Raw genomic sequence first — 22,336 nt, 5'->3', positions numbered from 1 at the left:
TTCCCAGATTTCTTATATCACCTTCTGTGTTCAGTGGACTGCCATCAATGTGGTAATTCAAAGGAACCGGGTTTTTCCCAAGTGGGATAATGACACATTTTTTGGCATTCATTGGTGTCATTGAGGCCTTTCTGTAGGATGTCAACATCACTTGGGGAGTTAATAATAGCTCCCAACTTGCAATCGTCTGCAAACCTTGTCAGCCAGAGTCCCTTCGTGTTGGCCTGGACTTCAGAGAAGTAGATACCAAACAGGAGAGGACCCAGGAACGAACCCTCTGGGACTTCACTCGTGACTGGCTGGCAGTCTGACTTGGGGTCAGCTACTTTCACACTGTGGGTTCTATCTGTGAGCCAGTTTGCAACCCACCTAGTGATATAGGGGTTGATGCCTAGCTTAGTGAGTTTTTCTATGATTCCTGAGTGGGGAATGGTATCAAAGGCCTTGGCCAGAACAAGGTAGGCTGCTATATGAACCACCTTGCCTTCATCCACATTTCTGGTGACTGACTCAAAGAAGTCGACCAGGTTGAGTAGGCATGATCTACCCTTCACAAAACCAAGTGTGTGGGATCCAGAGTTTGGAGATTCCCTATATCCTTGTTTATTATGTCCATGATGATGCCTTGCATAGCTTTGCATATTAGACTCATCAGGCTAATTGGGCGATAATTCCCGGGGACTGTAGTCGCTCCTCCTTTGTGGAGAGGGATGACTGTAGCAGTGCACCATTTGGTAGGGACAAAGCCTGAGGTGAGGCTGTGATTGAACAGGGCACACAGGTCAGGTGCCAGTTCACTGTGTAGTTCATGTAGAACACAGCCAGGGATATTGTCAGGTCTCATAGAAGCTGTAATCTTGGCTTTCGACAACCTTTAACCTGTGCAGCAGTAATACTTGGTGACTGGCAATCTACTGGTATTGTGATTGGTCCTTTGGGGGGAGGGGTAAAGTTAGCACTGAATCTTTTGGCCACTATATTGGCAATATCTGTCAGCTCGGTATAGGAGGTACCATTGTGCAGTAGCTCAGAGCAAATCTGGGCATTGCTGTGGAGACTCTTTATATAACTATAGAAGGTCTTGTGGTTGCTTTACTATCTGCTACAATTCTGTTTTCATAGCTAGCTTTAGGGGATTTGATGAGGGATCTCAACTTTTTGTTTAAGCAGATAAGGGAGTTTTTCCAGTCTTGTGACTTCTCCTTATTCTGCATCAGTTTTCCCCTTTGTTGTAGAGTTTGTTTATGGCAGGGGACCACCAGATTGGCTTACTTTTTTTTTTGAGGAGAGTATCTTAGCTCTATTGGGTATGGCGAGATCCATGCATTTGTGTATGTGTTCATACAGTGCATTGGTGTATGATTTAGTGGTCATGCAACTATTGTCCATTTGCATGGATGCCGTGAAGTTAGCCACCTCTGCTTTTTGGAGCCCAAAGTTAGCTTTGCAGAAGTTTTTCATGCTGGTTACCTTTGTGTGGGGGGTGGGAGGGATGTGAATTTCCAAGGTGATTAGTTTGTGGTCGGATCTAACCAGGGAAGAGTTGACTATTGGTGCAGAGCAATGGTCGCCCATGTTAGTAATGACCAGATCAAGGATGTTGCTACCTCTATTGGGGGTAAGAACGAGCTGGTCCAGAGCATTGGAATTAATGAATTCTAGAAAGCATTGGGCAAGTGTAGTGGTACATGAGTGAAAGTCGCGCAGTATGAGAGTGTTAGGTTGTACCCTAATATTCTCCAGGGTGCTTAGGAATGTGGAGTGTGAGTTTTTGGACATGGTTGGGGACTTGCAGCAGGCTACAACCTGAATCACTGTCTTACCCAGTGTTAGCTGCACCTGAAGTATCTCAGATGTGTTATGCTGGGCTACTAGTCTGGAGGTGTGCCAATCCTTTATGAATATGGAAACACCACCACCTTTGGAGTTCAGTCCAAGTTCTGTGGCCAAAAGGTGTGGAATGAGTTATAGCCTGGTAGTGCAGGGGTGCTTTCTGCTGCCTTGAACCTGGTCTCTGTTACAGCACAAATGTCGATGTTCTTCATTTTAAGGAGTGCTTCGAGTGAGTGCATTTTGAGATTTAGACTTCTAGCGTTGAGCAGCATGACTCTCAGATTGCATTTGTTTGTAGCTATTATGGTGGTAATTTGGTCTTTGGAACACTGCCTAAAAAAGGCACTATAGGGGTGGCAAGAGCCTTGGCCAGTATCCAGAAGCTCAGAGGTGACAGATGCAGGCCATCTCCGGCAAAGCATTGCGGTCTGTCAATCATGCCATCCCAGGAAGACAGATACTGGATCCCCTTAGAATGACACCAGAAACTTAGCCAATTGTTGACATCAATCATTTTCTGCCTGTATTGTGGCATCATTCTGGGTGATGGGCTACATAATCCAAGAGCTCCTCCATGTCTCTTTTCATGTAGTTCAGGGAGGTACATCTCAGGTCATTCACACCCACATGTACAATGACAGAGTCATATTTATTGAGGGGACCGGAGTGCAATATGTGGCAGATCCTGGCATCTGACAGGCAGCTGACTGTTACTTTCTCCTTATTCAACCTAGTGTGTGGGACATCAGTGTGCCTCACTATCGAGTCACCTATGACTAGTGTGTTGGGCATGCTGTTTTGCCTTAGGGGCTTTGGTTGAGTGGCACACTGTTTAGGAGAGTTATGTGTTTCGTCATTAGTGTTGTGTTGTGCTGGTTGGGTGCATTTCTGCTTTGGAGGTCTCTGCTGTTTGTGTAGATTTTTAATGTGAGCCTCCATGAAGGTGGGTGTGTGCTTTGTGTTTTTATATGAAGGCTGTGCTGGTTTGTGTTCTGGAGGGCTATGTGTTCCCATGTGATGTGTTGCAAGTGTTGACCTTCTCCTCTTGACCAGCTATTCTGGTCTTGGCTGGAGAGTGCACGGCTTCCAGTTTTGATATATAAGTGCATCTCCCACAAGTCTGAGTATTGGGAGGTAAGAGGAGAGGGTTGTCAGTGTACATGACGCAGTTGCTACATTGTATCAGGATGCCCAAGTTCACCAGATTAATAGAAGAAAGCACAGGGAACTGACCTTTAGACATGCCTGGAGGGGTGGGCATTAATAAATACTGGAGCTGTTTTCTTGTAGAACGTTTATACAATTCATGTTGCTAGAAACAGCAAATTGCAAGATCTTAACAACACATTTTTTTACCAAGTCAGCACTTAGATAAAGATATTACTACTATACATTTTAAAGACAGTTAAAACTAAATTAATAAATAGGTGGAGATCAGTAACAAAATATAAACTACTATTACATCCAGATTTTATTCACAAATATTTCTAAAAACAATCTTTCTTATTATACTTCACTCAGGAATGCATTGAGACATTTTAGTAATTTCACATAACTTTTATATGCAGGTTTTATTTATTTATTTGCTTGTTTTTTTCAAAACCTCTAGACACATTTAAGCATAGCTAACATTTGCTTTTATAAAGGAGCAAAAGATTACTAAAATCATCACCTATGTAATTATGAAATGTTACATGCAGTACATCGAATCTGAACTTGTAGCCTATTTTACTTTCCATAACATGCTGAACTAAAGAATTATTAAAATTCTGGTTTCAAATGTCATTATTATGTCCCAAAGTTCATGTGGGGTTTGATGGCTTTCCATTTAGCTACATAAAATTTTAAACTTTTGCAAGAATCCATTTATTCTATACCTGTTGCTGTACATCTTACAATACACTGATATAATATTTTTGTCCACTTTTTTGATGCACAAAATATTTTTACATTGATATAGTTATGAGTGCTGCAATCATTAATCTTAAAAAGCCTTGTGACAGTTATCCTGCTAATGATTCTTTCTTTGTTTTTTTGTTTTTTTAGATACCTGGAATAATCAAAAATGTATATTCGTATTGATATATTGTCCAAAGCAATATTTTATTCCTAGCTTAATGCCTTAGCAATGACCTTGTTTAAAAGTTGATGTTGCTGCTGTTTAGTTGATTAGCTGAATTTGACACAGTGATATCACTGATTTCAGCATTTCAAACATGTCTGCAAGAACTGTTTCTTTAACTTCTTGCAAATCTGTGTTCATTATTTCAATAAAATAGTTTATCCATGTCAGTCTTGGCCTTTACGTTTTTCTTTCAGCCTTTCATCTTTCCCAGCATGGCACTGTTCTGTAGTCGATCCTGTGTTTATATTGTTTTCCAATGCATTAGAGTTTTACTCTTACCATCAGGCCTTACAGTGAACAGACTGGATTTATTTCCTTAATTATTGACTGATTTGATCTTCTTGCAGTCCAGGGAATTATTGAATGTTTTCTCAAGCACCACAGTTCAAAACCATTCATTTTCCTGCTGAACAGATTTATATATTTATAGACCAACTCTCACTGAAATGCATGTAGAAAGTCCATTAAAATGTACAATGCTTCCTTTGGTGTGTACCTCAGTCAACATATCAAAAATTTAAAATCTCAGGAGTTTTCTAACCAAAAAGATCTTTGGTCTTAAAAAACTTTAGTTAGCAGGGATGGCTGTAAGCCCTGTACCTGCACTCTGTGTTTTATACACGTCAGTGCTGTGATTTACTCTTATCATTAGAGATTCAGTGGTTCTTGGTATCCTATATTTCAATAAGTCAAACAGAACAGTTAACACTGGAACTGGAGACCTGAACCAAGATAAACCAAGCATAATGTAGAGTTAGATTCAACATACAACAAGACTCTTTCTCAGGAGCAAACTTCTTCTGCTAGTATTTTCCTCCAAACTAAACCTGGGCAACTAGATGGATTACCTTGGAACTAACCGGCCTCTCCCTCCTGGAGAACACAGGCAAGTCCTGAGGGTAGCTATAGACAAGGAGTACATGGTAACCATAATTAAATAACCTTGAAACTCTTAATGAATCCTTTGTATCCTGTGAATATGGTATCATTGGGAAAATGATTGCTTTGACCAGACACATAGACAAAATGTAGTTTTTGCTCATTAAAATTTTATCTTGATTTTCAATAGCCTTCCTGCTAAAATCAAAGCATTTTTTTCAATTTCCTAGGTACAAGCACCATCTGCAGAGATCTTTCAGCCCAAGAAAATAAAATCTATTATGGCATCTGCTTCTTCATCATCTAGTGACAAAGATTTGAGAGTGATAGAGGACATAGTTTGTATTTATTATTTGTTTACCGGGAAAGTCCAACTTGGAACAAGACAATTTTTAGTGGTGGCCCAGGGAGAAATACATCAGATGCATGTTTTTGTGATGTGGGATGAAACTGGAGCACCTGGAGGAAACCCGCATGAAAGCAGGGAGGACATGCAGACTCTGCACAGAAGGCACCCCAGCTGAGAATCGAACCAAGGAACCTCTTGCTGTAAGGTGATAACATTCTTTATGTTGATCAAAGATATATTTTCTTCTTTCTACTTTCACCTTCATCAACAGGTTCTTCAACTTTTCTTCACGTTCAGCAATCAAACTGGTATTACCTGCATAATTGGGGTTATAAATATCAATCCAAGAAATTTTGATTCCAACAGCTGGTTCGTCTATCCTGCACTTTCCATGATTTATTCATTTTATACAATGAATGAGTAGGCTGACAGTATACTGCATTGTTGTACTCATTTCCCAGCCCTGGACCAATTATTCATCCCATAGGCTGACAGTATACTGCATTGTTGTACTCATTTCCCAGCCCTGGACCAATTATTCATCCCATAGGCTGACAGTATACTGCATTGTTGTACTCATTTCCCAGACCTGGACCAATTATTCATCCCATAGGCTGACAGTATACTGCATTGTTGTACTCATTTCCCAGCCCTGGACCAATTATTCATCCCATAGACTGACGGTATACTGCATTGTTGTACTCATTTGCCAGCCATGGACCAATTATTCATCCCATAGGCTGACAGTATACTGCATTGTTGTACTCATTTCCCAGCCCTGGACCAATTATTCATCCCATAGGCTGACAGTATACTGCATTGTTGTACTCATTTCCCAGACTTGGACCAATTATTCATCCCATAGGCTGACAGTATACTGCATTGTTGTACTCATTTCCCAGACCTGGACCAATTATTCATCCCATAGGCTGACGGTATACTGCATTGTTGTACTCATTTGCCAGCCATGGACCAATTATTCATCCCATATTGTATTTATTGCTTTTTGCTCTGCAGAAAAATTCCTTGGGAGGCAAAGAAGACAACCTAATATTCATGTTTCTCTAAAAACGTGCCACACTTTTTTTGTGGGCCACACATTAAAGGCTTTACAGTAAACAATCAATGATTCAGAAATAAATATTTTTCTGGAAGTATCTCACTTTCTGTGTTATACTGCATATGTTAGCAAATTGATATCTAGTACCCTTGTCCCTTCTACAACTTCCTTATGTATCTGACTTTCCTTAGTCCATGTATTGCTGAAGTCTAGCTTGCAGGACCTTGAACATTACTGTGCAAGTATGTGAAACAAGTTTAGTTACTCAATAATCTCTGCACTCTTCAGCATTGTCATTTTGGGGATTCAAAAATAAACTGGCCTTTACTAGCCTAATGGCCAATGTTGAATTATAGCAATTTTTCTGGTAAATCATAATTTTGAAGTTGATATGGATCTTAAAACAGTTGTGTCAATGCCACATGGGATGCCAAGTTGTGCCTCATGGACAAGCTGCTGTGTTGAAAGTCACAGTCTTGAGGAAATCCTTGCCTGTGCATTTACTAACATAAAAAATAAGACTATCATACTGGAAGATGTAAATATCAAATGGCTAGACATATCCCCACACCACTCTAACTACAATATCAGTCTATATAAGTTCACCCAGCTAGTTAACACCTTAACCAGGCCTAATAAAATTAATACTAATAGTTCAACCCTAGATTGGATTCTAGTGTCCAACCCAAATAAAATCACGTCCACTGGTAAATTCTCCCAATAGTATAAGTGACCCTTTACCTGCCTTTATACAACGTGAATGTACCAGAACAATTAATAAACATCAGTACAGGGTTACCAGAGATGAATCCCAGTTCTGTCCATCTATGTTTAACCAAAGGTTAGTTAGCATCAACTGTGATGCACTAAAGTCACTTCTCCTTGATGAGGCAGTTGAGTTCTTCAGCTCAGTCTTCCTCAGAATACTAAACAATCTCACTTCCCGTTAGAAAAAAGAGAGTAAAGACCAACTATGCCAGCTGGCTAACAAGATCTACTAAGGATCTCATGAAACACAGGGACAAATCATGGAAAATATGGTAAAAAAAAAAAAAAACATCTGACCTCACCCAATACTAACAGATCTGAAAGCAGGTTAAGTGCCTAGTACTACAAAACAAAAAAGAACACAAGTAAAACCCAAAGAAATTTTGGAGCTCTCTCAACTCTTATTAAAACCAGGCTCTAGTAATAATCCTTTCCCAGACCCAAATAAAACACCCAGTGAAATTGCTGCAACCTTCATCTCCTATTTCATAGGTACTATAGCCAATCTAACTACTACCTTTCCCAAGACCAACTTCTCCACCACAGAACTTTCCACAGCTAAAAGAAGTACAAGCCATATTCCCAACATTGCTCTGTCACCTATACCCACCTCGATTATTAAAACATTGCTTCCAAAACTCAAACCATGCACAAATGCCCCTGACAATATTCCCGCCAAATACCTGCAAATCTCAGCCAACTCAATCACTTACCCTATCAGCATACTTCTCAACAGATCTATCCAATAATCGTATATGCCCATCATCTGGGAAAAAAGCTTATATCCTCCCTCTATACAAGGGGGGCCCCAACATAAACACCACCAACTTCCACCCCATTGTTATACTATCACCCATCTCTAAAATTCTGGAAAAAGGAATTAATTCTCAATTTCTTCACCATCTGACTCACAACCACATCCTCTCCCCCACCCAACATGGATCTAGGCCAGGACATAGTACCACCACATCCCTCATATCCTTCATGGATACTGCCAACTGAGCCCATGATACTGGTAAAATTGTATCTTCGCTATTTCTTGATCTTTCTAAAGCTTTCAGAACTATATCCCACTCTCTCTCCTTCTAACAAAACTCTCTAACATAGGTACCTCACCTCAAACTCTAAAGTGGTTCACTAATTACCTCACTAACAGGCAACAATCAACTAAATGGCAGAACTCTTACTCACCTTTCCTAAAAACCACCACTGGTGTTCCTCAAGGCTCCATTTTAGGCCAACTTCTGTTTAGCATATTTATCAATAACTTCCACACCGCACTATCGCAATGCTCAGTCATTCAGTACGCAGATCACTCCACTATCATCTGCACTGCAAACAACTCATCAGAACTACACCAACTCACCCAAAATGCCCTAACCTCCACTGAAATTTGGACGTCTAATAATCATCTTGCCCTGAACCCCAACAAAACCAAACTAGTAATCTGTGCCCCCAAAAAGTTCACACTCCTACAAAAAGAGAACTTCACAATTCAATCCCAATGGTATCACCATTGACATTGTAGTTAGCACAAAACTCCTAGGTGTCATCATAGACAAAAACTCACATTCGACCTGCACATTCAATCCAATGTCAAAAAGACACATCAAACGCTTGGCACTCTCTAACAACACAAACATGTACTCAGTGCATTAGCCCGACTTTCCCTTGCCTCTTCTTTTCTATTACCCTCTCTTTTATACAGTGCTCCCCTCCTGACCAGCATTCATTTCTCTCTAAAGTCCAAACTAGACTTATGCTATAACAAAATTGCTAAGTTTATAACTAATGCCTACTACTCATCTCACCACTGCTTATCATTATGCAACTTAAAATGACTTGAACTCCCCAACTATCTCACCTTTATCCAACTAACTACAGCTCACAAACTCATTCATAATCCATCCATGCGCCCTGCTCTATCTTCTATACTTAGTTTATACCATCCTAACAGACCACTTCGATCCAACAACCAACTGCTTGTAAATGTAGAAAAACCCAAACTTTCATCTGGCCAGAAGCTTTACTCCTTTACCATTGCAAAACTTTGGAAGTCCCTCCTCCTAACACTTAAGATTCATCCACTCAGTAACCCTCTTCAAGTCATCTCTGAAACAACACATCACCTCATCTTGTCTGTGCACATGTGCTAACACCACATTTCATATAACCTAACTTCAACCATCACAACTATTCTCACCCCCACTCTACTACTCTGGCATCCTCCTTTTGCAACCACCTGTCTTTTTACTTACTCCGTCTCTCCATCCTGTCCACTTCTCTCTTCTACTAACCCTCATTGTCCTATTATTGATCCCTCCTGTCTACTTCCTTCACTTCCTAACCCTTATAGACCTACCACTGAACCAGGCAAGACATTCAGGTACTCTGGCAGCCTACCCTAATATCATACCACCACTTATATCTGCAACAATATCCACCGACTTTGCTGATTCCAGCAACAGGACTCATATAGCCTATTGCTCAGTTATTACACAGCCTAAACATGTGAAAAGTTTAAGTACCTAATCTCTAGTTAATTCCTATATCTCCTTTGCACCCACTGCATGAAGTGTCCTATATATTTTGCTAGCTGAACACTACTCATATGGAATGTTCTCATGTATATACTCTGTATTGCTTGTATAATCTTTGATTTGAGAATGATTACTTATGTACTGTTTTTTGTTTTTTTTTTTTACCAGCTGTATAAGCTGCCAACAATATGTACTAAATGTCTTTATTAATGTAAATTGTTCAACAACTGGAAAGGCCACATAAATACCTCACAAAGAGGATTACCGGCCTCAGACAGATGCCCTATGCAGACTGTCTCAAAAAATTCCAGCTTTATTCCGTCGCATATTGCCTAATCAGAGGCGATCTCTGCCTAACATACAAAGCTATGTCAAACCCAGAGCTGTTGGACATGCTCCACTTAAAGAAATCCCAATCCCTCTGAGCTACACGCTCTAGGGACCTAAACCTTGTCACAACAATAAACAGAACATGCTGGAAGGATAGATTCCTGTCCCAGAGACTTCCCATACTCTGGAACAAACTACCTAACTATATCAAACAAAGCTCCTCATTAGCACTCTTCAAGAAAAATCTTGATGATTGGATGGGAGATAGGAAATTTGCCCCAGGGATCACTTCTGTGGCTATGCTTGACAGGGGCACAGGAAAATAATTTTCTTGGGTGACAAAAGTCAGGGTACCTATTTGGCTAAGCTTATATAGGCCCTAGGGCCAATAGCCTAGTACATACCTATGAACCTATGAACCTATGTATGTGAAATGTCTTATATGTGGAGCTTTTTCCTCGGGACTCCACTGAAAATGGGCACTTATGGCCCAGCTGGTCCATCCCAGTAAACAAATGCAAATAAATAAATAAATAATTTTGAAGAGATGGCTCTTATGTCAGAGAAGACTAATGGGCCTATACTACTTTTAATGGCAGTTTGATATGGACACCTGGATGTGGTGGTGTACATGCTGGAACAGTGTGCCATGCCTCTAGAAGAAAGTGGCTCTGTTAACTTCAATGGTGGAAAAATTGAAGGGGCACCTCCACTGTGGGTGACTTTGGCCACTCGCATACTTCTTTTAGTGATGGTTCTCTTGGACCATGGTGTGATAGTGAATACTACCACACTCACTAAGTTAACACTGCTGAGGGCTGTTTTTTGATGGTCACTTTGAAATTATTAAATTCGTAGTGGAGCATAAAGCAGATATAGAGATGAAAAACTTTCAAACCTAATTTGGCAAATACCAGTGTAATAAGCATAAATTTGCACCATGCGGTGGTGGTGCTGCGGTAGCGTTGTCGCCTCACAGTAAGACGTTGTCCTGTTCGATTCTCAGCTAAAGCGTCTTCTGTGTGGAGACATGTATGAATGGGCGTACCTTCGTTGAAGGTTGTGCGTCAGCGCTGGCAACTCGGCATGTAAAAATCTACTGCTAATCATTAGTGGACCAGAGTTCCGCTGTGGCAACCCCTAACTGGGAAAAGCTGAAAGACACAGCAACTATATCATTCAGTGAAAATTCATTCACTTCCTGTGGGCTTGTACTAGCAAGAATTTCTAGGTGACATTTAAATTCAAATTTGAAGATGTCTGGCTCTAAATCAGAGAATGTACCAGCATATGTATCAGTGAAGTTCACATATTTCATTTTTAGCTCTTCTGTACAGTCTTGCCATCTCTTCATACTATATCCCTCTTCTGTTTTTTCCATCACATATTTGTCTTTCATCATTGTCATTTGTAACTGGAAGCTTCACTCAATAATTGCAGTCCTCTTGGACAGTTCTTTTGTCATTCCCATTCTGTTTACTTTCTCCTATTCTTTAGACTGCTTATTTATCCTGTCATGTTATTCTCAGAAAGTTATCATTCAGTTTGACATATTTTTCTGAGCTCTATTATCTTTTTGGTCTAATTTTTTTTCCTTGGCCACCTCTAAAGCCTTCACAAATAGCCATTTGCTTTCTTAATGTTTTTTCCACTTGGGATATATTTGATGCGTCATCCTAGAAAGTATCACATACTTCTGTCCATAGTTCTTCAGATGCTATATCCATAAGGTGTATCTCTTAAATCTGCTCCTTAACTCTAGTACATATCCGCATGGAATATTCTTAAGCTTGTATCTCAATGTCCTTGACAATTTTCTTGTTTTCTTTAATGTAATTCTAACCTTTGTTATAAGAAGCTGATGATTGGAGCCACAGTCAGCTACAACATTTTTTTTGGTGAGTGTATAGAACATTCAGTCTACAAAGCATGTAGTCAAAAATATAATGTGCACAACGCTTTCCAAATACAGTATCCTAGTCACATTTAATAATGTCTTGCATGTCTTATATCGCAGAAGGAAATGTATTATAATTGACATTTTCATTTTTAATAATGTTAAGGCCATAGTCTGCCATCCAACTATTTATATCATTATCTTGTAGCATCTGTTTGAGTCTAAGATCTAATACTATTTAATGATTGTCAAAAAGAGCAAAATTATGTTTTCAGTAAGTGATCCTTTTCTTCAGATAGCAGATTTGTTATCATTCTCATTAGTCAAATAATTTATTAGCTTGAAAAAACTTCCCTGTAGAAACATTGTTTATATACACATGGTGACAGCTTTGTGCAGCAAAAATAAATAAATAAATAAATAAATTATATCTATTTATATATATATATATATATATATATATATATATATATATATATATATATATAGATATATGTGTGTGTGTATATAGCTATGTCAATGTCTAAATCTGTATGTATACCTATATCTATGTTTGTGTATATATCTATATTTATGGCTATATCTGTATATTGATATCAACATCTTTCTTTTCGGTGATATGATTCATGTCTGCCTTTTATGGCATTGTTTCTTCATCTATCTGTGCTTCATCTCCTTCTGTAATTTCATATTGTAGAAAGGCGATATATATTATTATTTATGGGAAGTAAATTCTAGGACTCACAGCCAACAGTGCAAATTTGAGCAGCTATTTTTTAAGCCTCTAGTCCAGTAGCCCTTTTAATTTTTTAATACATTTGCCGACTAGGTAAACCTACTAGACACAAGTATCTCTTTTCAGGGGTGAACCAGAAGAGCCTGCAAGTTGACTTATTTGCTTGGATTTTGACAACAGGCAAACAGATGAGGAGGAAAGAATCAATCCCATATATTTGACTAAAAAAAGCAGCTAGCAGATCAGAGCCTTAATTCTCTGAATTAAGTGAAAGTCGTAAAGTTATGCTGATAGCAAAACTGAAAGCCACAGTAGGATCAGCATCCAAGAGCTAAACTGCATGATTTAAATCCCAGTAATCATTTTAATGTTTTATCTAAATTACAGTATTGTAGTCTAACATTAACTTTTCATCAATGAGCAATTACAGTAGGTCCAATGTCAGGTCAAGTATTCATAGAAAATATGAAATACAATGAGTTTCTTCAATATGTCAGTTTTATCTTTACTTTGAAACTAGCAGCACATTGGGAAATACACTTTTAGTAGATCAGGAGATCAACTGGAAAGAATATGAATTACTGCATTTTATTGTGATACCTGAAATTTCATGCATCTTTAAACATATGCTTGTGTAGTTGACTTTTCACTTTTGGTTAATTTTTTGAGACCTCTGCTGTACTCCATTTTGATATCAGATGTGTAAGATCAGAGAACCGACATGGTGATATGATTTATTAATTTTGTAGAATTTGCAACATTTTAATCTTTTGAAATGTCATTATTATTAGCCTTAGACATGACGGCTGTGACACTTTGTGACCTGACTAAGTGAAATGCAATGTTTCATTATAAATTTGGGTCACATTCTGAATCTACGAAACAATGAAATCATTCATCTCTGTATCTATATCCTAGCATCTTTCACTGACCTTACAGCAACCAGCAGACTTGTCACCAGCAGAGTGCCACAAAGGTCAGTGCTGGACCTCCTACTGTTTGGTATGTACTTCTCAGAAGTTTAGGAGAAAACTAAAGGGCTGTGGCTGACAAAGTCAGTAGATGACTGCAAATGGTGTAATTAATGAATCCCCAAATAATGTCAGTAAACTTCAGTAGGGTATTACACAGACCATCGACTGGTGCCTTAGACACAGTCTCAAACTGAATGCAAAGAAATGCATCATCATTCCCTTCGGTAAAAACAATGTCCTTTCAAACTACCAAATTAACAACAACGATACCCTATGTACCCATGAAGTTGTAAGAGATCTGGGATTACAAGTTGATTGTGACCTTAACTTTGACCATCATGTGTTTATTGTAGTAAGATAGGCTTTCTACATAACATACTTGATTAGCAAAGGCATCACCTCTAGAGCAAAGGAGGATATAACCCATCTATGTTCATCACTAATCAAGCCCATAATTGAGTATAATACCCCTTTCGGCATGTACCATACAAAGCACCTGCAGCAACTGAAGTAACCTCAGAGATTTTAACTAAGAAGATCAAGGGACTCCAGCCTAGCATATGCCTTACACGGACTGACTAAAGTCTCTGTCACTATACTCAGTATTTTAGGGGACACATGCCTGGCTTAGAGAGCAATCTCCAACCCAAACCTAATGAATTTGTTGCACATCCGCAAATCAAACAGGACTAGACATACCCATTCCAGGGACCTAAATATGGCCTGAAACTTAAATAGGATGTGCTGGAGGAACAGATTTGTCTCTCAGTGACTGCTGCATCTTTGGAATAGACTGCCAATTCATGTGAAGCAGAGCACCTCTATGACACTGTTCGAAACGAACCTGGACGAGTGTATGGGGCACAGTAAATTCATACCAGGGATAATGCTCACAACCTTCCTGGACATGGGCAGTCATTACTAAATATAATCTTGGGTATTGATTACAGTATCTATAGTATTACATTGGGATGAATCAGCTAGGCTTCAAATGATCTTCGGGTTGTTAGCCTAGTAACCTCCTAAGATCCTGAGATCCTATGAATATAGATCAAGTGTTAAAGAGTTATATTCATTAACCAACTGTCATATTTATTAATAATTACAATGATTCATCATATTTGAAAATTTCTGTAAATGTGTATATATGTGTATTATATCTATATATATATATATATATATATATATATATATATATATATATATATATATATATGTACACACACACACACACACCCACACACACACACACACACACACACACACACACACACACACACACACACACACACACGCACACACACATACATTTGATGAAAGCTATTCACAATCACTACCAACAATATTGCTGATGCTGTTGCTGATACTGCTGCTGGGAATGTAACCCCTTACACCTGATAACAAGCATATCCTAGGGTCATTTTAGACGATTGCCTTACTTTCCAAAATCATATCCATCCCATTATAAGAAGTTTGCCAGTTTACTTTCCCTTGTTGCTCATCATGCCATTAGTTATTCATTGACATTTATTTACTAGGAAGTCTGATTGGGCAAATAAAAGCATCCATTTTCATTTCAGGCCCATGTGAAAACATCTCAAAAAGTATCAATACAGTAAAAATAACAACAATTTATATACAGTATGACAGTAATGTACAAAGGGTAAAATAACACAGGTACAAAACTAAAGAAAAGTGCATGTGATATTCAGACCAGAGGAATTTTCAAGTTTAGACAAAGAACAATACCAGCCAAAATAGACAGCTATACCAACAACTGCGTAATCAGACCAAAAAACAAATAAAATTGAATAAACAAAACGACTTCCTTCATATCTAAAACAAACATTCCAAAAACCCACAGAAATTCTGGCAGGCTATCAATTCCCTTCTAAAACCCGGCAAAACTACTACCCCCACCCCAAACACCAATAATAACAATGACAGCATAGCTTCTCAATTTAATCACCACTTTACAGAATCCATTCTCATATTATCTACTCAACTAACTAACAATAATCCTACACTTACAGCAACTATAGATAACCTTACCCTTGCTTACACTCTCACCTGTACCAACCTCTATGGTAAGAAAAATACTCTTAAAACTAAAACCTACCACCCTCGCAGCAGATGATCTACCCACTAATTTCTTAAAATTAGCTGCAGAGTCCTTGACCTACCCTGTCTCAGTTCTCATTAACCGCTCCATACAAGAAGCCCAAATCCCCAAATTGTGGAAAATATCATACATTATTCCTCTTCACAAAGGCGGCAACTCCTATGAGCTATCAAACTACCGCCCCATTGCTGTCCTATCCCCCCTTTCCAAGCTCCTAGAGAAATGTATTCACATTCAAGTGATGCACTTCCTAATCTCTCACAATCTCCTGTCACCCACACAGCATGGCTTCCGCCCAAATCATAGTACAATTACTGCTCTTTTGTCCTTCACCAATCAGGTTAACCAACTGAGAAACAACAATCACTTTGTATCAGCCATATTCCTAGATTTATCTAAGGCATTTGACATGGTTTCTCACAACCTGCTTCTAGACACCCTAACCACAATGTCCTTTGCCCCCTCCGCTACTTCCTGGTTTAAAAATATCTCTCCAGTAGACAACAGTCAGTCAAATGGCAAGGTGTACTATCACCTTTACTACCAACCACCATAGGCGTTCCACAAGGATCAATACTAGGGCCTCTACTATTCACAATTTTCACCAATAAACTACACACCTCCACCCTGCATGCAGCACTCATACAGTACGCAGATGACTCTACCTTAATCTGCTCTGCCCCATCCATAGCCACCCTTCAAAAACTTACCCAAGAATCCTTCTGTTCCATCGAGAAATGGATTTCTGATATCCAACTTATTCTAAACCCTAACAAGACCAAACTACTTCTCTTTACCCTCAACAAACACAGGACCACACCCACCTCCTTCACTATCACCTCCAGAAATGGTACAACAATCTCCTCATTATCCCACACTAAGCTCCTAGGTGTACAAATTGATAAGGATCTTCACTTTGATGTCCATATCTCTCAAACCATAAAAAAGGTACATAAAAAGTTAGGTACTCTATACAAGCACAAACAGTTCTTATCAGATCAAGCACGAATCACCCTAGCCCAAACGCACCTACTGTCTACCCTAATGTACGCTTCCCCAATCCAAACCCACATCAGGAAAACAGATATGGACAAACTAAAAGCATGTTACAATAAAATTGCAAAATTCGCAAATAACTCCACATTTAGAAACCATCACTGGCTTGCCTTAAAAGAGCTACAGTGGCTAGAACTCCCACAATTAATTAGCTACCACCAACTAGTGCTCATCTGCAACACACTAAATGATCCCCACAAAGCCCCAGCCTTAACTCAACTACTATCCAATACTTAGCAAACCATCCCCTGAGGTCATTAAGCAAAACCCTACTCTGTGTGTCCAGAGCTAACAATACTGCAGGGAAAGCTCTCTTCTCCTATACCGTGACTAAGAAATGGAATAGCCTCCCCCAAAATATCTCCACCGCTCCTTCCATATCACTATTCAAACAGTCACTCAAGGCACACCTCACACAGTCCTGGCTGTGTCCTTGCATCACTTAGATATTCTCCTCTTCTCCCCACTCTCAATGTCCCCTTTTCTTCACTCACTTCTATCCCTACAATATTGTACTAAAACCACTCTGATGCAACAACTTCTACACATAGCCATTATGTATTCTGCATATTATGTTCTTGTGAGTTATCTCCTTCATTGCATAAGTTGATAGTGAGCATTTTTCTCTCCCAAACACTCCCACCTAAAGTTAACTATTAGTAAATCATGCTAACATTAGCTTGCATAGGACAAACTACTGTATATACCTGTAGGACTGCATTGTATCATATATACTTTGTTATATATTTTTATTGTATTGTATTGCACTGTACTACATTGTATTATATGTACTTTTTTTCTATATATCAACCATTGTACTTGTTAGATGCGGAGCTTTTCTCCCTGGGCCTCCGCTGTAAATGGACCTTGCTCCAGTTGGACATTCCCGGTAATCAAATGTAAATAAATAAATAAATAAATAAATATGTTTGAAACAACAACAACAAAAAGACATTTACAGAAATAGCATGCTACTACAAATTGCACAGAAGGTATGATTACTAGGTAAAAGTGCTATAAATTGCAAGGATATGTTTGGGTAGTAACAGGAATGATGATAAGGTAGGAGAAAATAGGAGATAAGTAATAGAGGAACAATATAGTAATGACATAATAAGCATAATAATATATAAGATTAGCCAATATAAGTGAGCAGCTGGGATTATATAGTATAATTTAGTTAATAAGATGAGAGATGTGGACATTAAATAAACATGACATAGGGGACAAACCAGGTGTAGCACAAGTACAAAGCTATGATTTAGTGATATACTCCATACATGTAGACTTGAATAAATAAATGCTAGATGTAAGCCTTAATGGATTTGGAATTGACTTTCATAATTATGTTATACAGTGTGAGTACAGATTTTGTTCAATACTTTTTTAGCTTTATAGATTTCAAGCATTTTTTTATTTGGATAGTGCAAAAGACAATTAGTGAGATAATGGTGAATAACCATGCAAATAGCTGGTCAGGAAGAGCGATTATAACGTGAATATTAAAAGAAGTATCTGTTTGCAAAAGCTATCAGTTTATATTTTAAAATTTGGTGGGAAAAAGTCTTGTAGTTTAATACAAAGTTTTGGCAGAACTGTGTAGTTACTACTACCAGATTTGTGCCTCAGTCATTTATTACTACATTTTTTCCAAAACAGTGTCTCTGGTAAATTTCTCCATAGACTGGTGCCCTAGTACTACTTTATACTTTTCTGCTGTGTTTCATCTGATTGCAATTTTTAGTTTGTTCTGGGACTTAAGTTTTGTATTTTAACTAGCAGTTGTGGGAAGATTGTGTTTCTGCTGTATTCTGTACTTCTACTTCCACAAGAAGAATTACTTGTAAAAGTGATTTACTTATATTTCAAGACAGTTGGGCCAAAGCCTTGTAGTTTAACTCATACTTGTGGCAGAACTGCGTATTTTTACCAGATTTGTACCTTAATCATTTATTATTGCATTTTTCCATAAACAGTCTTACTAGTAAATTTGTACATAGTCTGGTGCTTTAAACTGTAGCAGATGTTCATTAGTGAGAGAATTGTCTCTGCTCCAGTTTGTGCTTCAAATCATTTATGTTCTGCTTATCATTTACCTGCTTGCATTCTGTGTCTGCCCCATCTCTCACTAACACATTAAGCTAAAGTTTCCAAAAGAGCTCCAGTATTGCCTTTGATTGTTAGCCTCTGTAGCTAGCCTTTTTGTTCCTTGACAATTTCCCAACTCTCCCACTATTCTACTGTTGTTGTTTTATAAGGCTATGTCTCTGCCCTCTACCCCATATGAGTATTTGATTTCCAAAGACCCTCCCCTCTTTCATTGCGATTGACTGCTATATAAGCTATTTATGTACTCTTCCCACACATTGTTTTCCATAGACACATGATACTAAGTGCCCACCAAGGAAACCAGTATTTTTCTTGAGTAGACCTTCTTTACTACATACTGTCTCCTGCTCATTTTCCTGGAGATTAGCAAAGCCTGTAATCCTATCCTGCATTCCAGAAGTGTTTTATTTGTATCCAGTACAATCCAACAAAGTTAAGTACCTTTGATTGCTACATCACAATTAAGTTATTTTGAGAATTAGTTTGGTTTCCTGCTTTTATGTGTGCATTTCAATGATTTTTTGTAAAAAAAAAATAAATTGCTCTTCATCTCATTGTTGTTGTCTTGAAATTATCTTTAGCAAAGGATTTCCAGCTAGTTGTTTAAGTGGTTTGTGTTAGCATTGCCCTTGTGGGTTTCTTTTACTGTGTTTTTTATCAAGAGATCTGGGTTTATTCGTCTTATAGCAGGAGGTGTTTGCCTGGTCCATATGAGATGGAAAATACACAAAAGGACACATTGTGTAGTCATTTTATTGATGTGAGGGCTCATTGTTTAGTTTTCTGTTTTTTTCTTTCTCAATGCTGCTATAGATTATGCTTGTTTGCATGGTTAAGCAGTAACCTGTACAGTAGAAAGCACCTAAAAAGCAAATTTACTCTGCAGAATGGTCTGTAAAATTGTAACATATCAAGCTGCAGTATAGTGCAAATACCAGGAGTACCAAAAATTTTAGATCAGCTAGTTTTATTTACTTATTTATGTATTTATTACATTTGTTAACAGGGAAAGTCCGACTGTGCTAGGACCCCATTTTCAGTGGAGGCCTGGGGAGAAAAGCTCCAAAAAACAGTACATTATATTCTTTGAATATAAACAACAGTAATTTAGTTTACAGTATTTAAAAGAAGCTAACCACACTCCTTTAGTTACAAAACTTAAGTACAGGCTAGGCAAAATATGATATATACAAACAGCATGGTACACAAAAATAGCACTGTTATACCAGAAATTTGAGCTTCCACCAAGTCGCTATTCTAAAATAGTGACATGACAGTGGTGCCAATCACCGTTTGAAAGGAGGGTTAATAAGAAAGAAAATGTAGATAGTAGGAATCAGGGAGAAGTTGTAGTATTACTACTATTACTACTATTACTACTATTACTACTATTACTAGTCTTAAATTCAGTTTCCCTATATTACTCTAGCATGTCCAAAGGTCAGTCAATGGTTTCCTCTCCAGTCCAGCTGGTGAATCTGGGAATTTTGAGGCAATGTTACAACTGTCTCATGTACACAGACAACCCTCTCCTCCTCCAAACAGGTTCAAATATATGTGAGAGATGCAACCATATAGCCAAACTGGAGGCTGAGCTCTCTCATCTCAAAACTGGTGTAACCAGTCAGGAGGAGAAGGTAACATCACACAACACAATTCCAGTATCACATAGTCCCACCACATCAGCGAACCAAACACATAAATACACAAAAACATACTCGGAGACACTAAATAAAAATCTACCAAAGCAACAGAGACCTCTAAAGCAGACATCCAAGCAAACACTACCTCAAAATAAAACACGCACAACACATAGCCCACAAAGTCAGTTTGCCAAGCAGCCACAGCCCTTAAGGCTGAATAACACACCTGATACTCTTGTAATAGGTGACTCTATTGTCAGACACACTGACGTCCCACTCACCAGGCTGAATAAAGAGAAGGTCACAGTGAGCTGCCTGTCGGGTGCTAGGATCCGCCACATAATGCAAGCACTCAGGTCACTCCAAAGCAAATACAAATATGACTCAGTCATTGTACATGCTGGTGTGAATGACCTGAGACGTACCTCCCTGGACTACATGAAAAGAGACATAGAGGAGCTCTCTGATCATGTAGCCCAGGCTGGTAAGACCCTGACCTTGAGCAGCATCTTACCCTCACCTAGAATGATGCCACAGTACAAAGAAAAAATGATCGATTTTAACAATTGGCTAAAGTTTTGGTGTCATTCAAAGGGGATCCAGTGTCTGTCAGCCTGGGATGACATGCTTGACAAGCCACATTGCTTCGCTAGGGACGGCTTGCACCTGTCACCACTGACCTTTCGGATATTAGCAAAGGCTCTTGCCACCCCCATAGTGCCTTTTTTAGGCAAGGCTCAAAAGTCAAACCCACCCCCCATAGACAGCACAAGGAGCAAGAAACTAAGTATAATGCTGCTAAATGCCAGAAGTCTTAACCTCAAGATGCACACACTCGAAGCTCTCCTCAGTATGGAGAAGATCGATATCTGTGCAGTGACAGAAACCTGGTTCAAGGCTCCAGAGAACACCCCAGCACTACCAGGCTATACCTCATATCATGCTTTTCGGCCCCAAAACCCAGACCGAACCACAAAAGGAGGGGGAGTTTCCATATTTATCAAGGATATCCACACCTCCAGGTTAGTGGCATTGCACGAAGTATTGGAGACCATCCATGTGCAACTAACAGTGGGCAAGACTGCTTTTCAGTTTATAGCATCCTACAGACCACCCTCTCAAAGTCAGGAATCCCACTCGGCTTTCCTGAAAACATGGGAGAACATGAAGATCTCTCCGAACACCATTATATTGGATGACTTCAACTACCCAAGCATAGACTGGGAGCACTAATCAAGCCCCAGCACCTTAGCCCAAAGGTTCCTGGAAAATTATAAACTCAAATGCTATGGAACAACTAGTCACCACTCCCACAAGAGGGGACAACATACTAGACCTGATCATTACCAACATGGGGACTCTATGCTCCACACCAGAAGTACATCCCTCATTGGTAAGATCAGACCATGAATTAATTTCACTGGATGTCCACATCCCGACCCCACCCCCAGCCCAGAAAACCACAGTGAAAAACTTCTCAAAAGCGAACTTCTCACTTCTCAAAACCGAAGTGGAATCCTTCAAGGCCCCAGGGCCAGTGGAAACTACAGCCCAAACTGCAGAATCCTATATAAATGCATTCTACGGACATCTCCAGGAATGCATGGATCATGCTATCCCAAACAAAACCAAGACCCAATCATCCAAAGGCAGGCATCCAGTCTGGTGGACCCCTGCCATAAATAAACTGTACAACAGAAGGAGGAAGTTACTACATGATAGAACAAAATCCCTAATAGGGAAGGCATCTCTGATCAATACTAGCAAAAAATTACGATCCCTCATAAAATCCTCCAAGGCCAGCTTCGAGAAAAAATTGCACAGGACACCAAAGACAATCATAAGGCTTTTTTCAGTTATGTTAGAAACCTGGGATGCAACTCCCAGACTTGTTCTGAGTTGATTCTAAACGACA

At 39.0% G+C, this 22,336-nt stretch overlaps 1 pseudogene; it reads right to left on the bottom strand.

Annotated features, from left to right (window-relative positions):
- Positions 1-22,336, bottom strand: part of LOC122816578 — a 131,578-nt pseudogene that overhangs the window by 78,553 nt on the left and 30,689 nt on the right.

The sequence above is a fragment of the Protopterus annectens genome, chromosome 1.part1 (assembly GCF_019279795.1).
Source record: "Protopterus annectens isolate FY-2018-M chromosome 1.part1, PAN1.0, whole genome shotgun sequence".
Lineage (NCBI taxonomy): Eukaryota > Metazoa > Chordata > Ceratodontiformes > Protopteridae > Protopterus > Protopterus annectens.
Note: the sequence above shows the minus strand (reverse complement) of the source record. Positions and strands in the feature narration are given on the sequence as shown.